The 2,500-nt window shown below is 46.5% G+C and overlaps 1 protein-coding gene across 1 annotated transcript in view; it reads left to right on the top strand.

Moving 5' to 3' along the window:
* LOC115168910 (voltage-dependent calcium channel subunit alpha-2/delta-3) overlaps window positions 1-2,500 on the top strand; it is a 167,469-nt gene that overhangs the window by 1,725 nt on the left and 163,244 nt on the right. The window lies entirely within an intron of this gene.

Here is a 2,500-nt window from a genome sequence, read left to right on the forward strand (position 1 = left end):
ATACACAGAAGTATATATTTTTAAACCTGCATATTTAGCTAAAAGAAATCCAGGTTAGCAGGCAATATTAACCAGGTGAAATTGTGTCATTTTGCGTTCATTGCACGCAGTCAGGATACATGCAACAGTTTGGGCCGCCTGGCTCGTTGCGAACTAATTTGCCAGAATTGTACGTAATTATGACATAACATTGAGGGTTGTACAATGTAACAGGAATAACGTTTTGTTTTCGAGATGATAGTTTCCGGATTTGACCATATTAATGACCTAAGGCTCGTGTTTCTGTGTGTTATTATGTTATAATTAAGTCTATGATTTGATAGAGCAGTCTGACTGAGCAGTGGTAGGCAGCAGCAGGCTCGTAAGCATTCATTCAAAATAGCACTTTCGTGCGTTTTGCCAGCAGCCCTTCGCAATGCATTGCGCTGTTTATGACTTCAAGCCTGTCAACTCCCAAGACGAGGCTTGTGTAACCCATGTGAAATGGCTAGCTAGTTAGCGGGGTGCGCGCTAATAGCGTTTCAAACGTCACTCGCTCTGAGACTTAGAGTAGTTGTTTCCCCTTCCTCTACATGGGTAACGCTGCTTCGAGGGTGGCTGTTGTCGATGTGTTCCTGGTTCAAGCCCAGGTAGGAGCGAGGAGAGGGACGGAAGCTATACTGTTACACTGGCAATACTAAAGTGCCTATAAGAACATCCAATAGTCAAAGGTATATGAAATACAAATCGTATAGAGAGAAATAGTCCTATAATTCCTATAATAACTACAACCTAAAACATTTTACCTGGGAATATTGAAGACTCATGTTAAAAGGAACCACCAGCTTCCTTGCTCATGTTCTGAGCAAGGAACTTAATTAAACATTAGCTTTCTTACATGGCACATGTTGCACTTTTACTTTCTTCTCATACACTTTGTTTTTGCATTATTTAAACAAAATTGAACGTTTCATTATTTATTTGAGGCTAAATTGATTTTATTGATGTATTATACACTGCTCAAAAAAATAAAGGTAACACTTAAACAACACAATGTAACTCCAAGTCAATCACACTTCTGTGAAATCAAACTGTCCACTTAGGAAGCAACACTGATTGACAATAAATTTCACATGCTGTTGTGCAAATGGAATAGACAACAGGTGGAAATTATAGGCAATTAGCAAGACACCCCCAATAAAGGAGTGGTTCTGCAGGTGGGGATCACAGACCACTTCTCAGTTCCTATGCTTCCTGGCTGATGTTTTGGTCACTTTTGAATGCTGGCGGTGCTTTCACTCTAGTGGTAGCATGAGACGGAGTCTACAACCCACACAAGTGGCTCAGGTAGTGCAGCTCATCCAGGATGGCACATCAATGCGAGCTGTGGCATGAAGGTTTGCTGTGTCTGTCAGCGTAGTGTCCAGAGCATGGAGGCGCTACCAGGAGACAGGCCAGTACATCAGGAGACGTGGAGGAGGCCGTAGGAGGGCAACAACCTAGCAGCAGGACCGCTACCTCCGCCTTTGTGCAAGGAGAAGCAGGAGAAGCACTGCCAGAGCCCTGCAAAATGACCTCCAGCAGGCCACAAATGTGCATGTGTCTGCTCAAACGGTCAGAAACAGACTCCATGAGGGTGGTATGAGGGCCCGACGTCCACAGGTGGGGGTTGTGCTTACAGCCCAACACCGTGCAGGACGTTTGGCATTTGCCAGAGAACACCAAGATTGGCAAATTCGCCACTGGCGCCCTGTGCTCTTCACAGATGAAAGCAGGTTCACACTGAGCATGTGACAGACGTGACAGAGTCTGGAGACGCCATGGAGAACGTTCTGCTGCCTGCAACATCCTCCAGCATGACCGGTTTGGCGGTGGGTCAGTCATGGTGTGGGGTGGCATTTCTTTGGGGGGCCGCACAGCCCCCCTTGTGCTCGCCAGAGGTAGCCTGACTCCCATTAGGTACCGAGATGAGATCCTCAGACCCCTTGTGAGACCATATGCTGGTGCGGTTGGCCCTGGGTTCCTCCTAATGCAAGACAATGCTAGACCTCATGTGGCTGGAGTGTGTCAGCAGTTCCTGCAAGAGGAAGGCATTGATGCTATGGACTGGCCCGCCCATTCCCCAGACCTGAATCCAATTGAGCACATCTGGGACATCATGTCTCGCTCCATCCACCAACGCCTCGTTGCACCACTGTCTGTCCAGGAGTTGGCGGATGCTTTAGTCCAGGTCTGGGAGGAGATCCCTCAGGAGACCATCCGTCACCTCATCAGGAGCATGCCCAGGCGTTGTAGGGAGGTCATACAGGCACGTGGAGGCCACACACACCACTGAGCCTCATTTTGACTTGATTTAAGGACATTACATCAAAGTTGGATCAGCCTGTAGTGTGGTTTTCCACTTTAATTTTGAGTGTGACTCCAAATCCAGACCTTCATGGGTTGATAAATTGGATTTCCATTGATTATTTTTGTGTGATTTTGTTGTCAGCACATTCAACTATGTAAAGAAAAAAGTATT

This window comes from Salmo trutta, chromosome 30, assembly GCF_901001165.1.
Source record: "Salmo trutta chromosome 30, fSalTru1.1, whole genome shotgun sequence".
Classification (NCBI taxonomy): Eukaryota; Metazoa; Chordata; class Actinopteri; order Salmoniformes; family Salmonidae; genus Salmo; species Salmo trutta.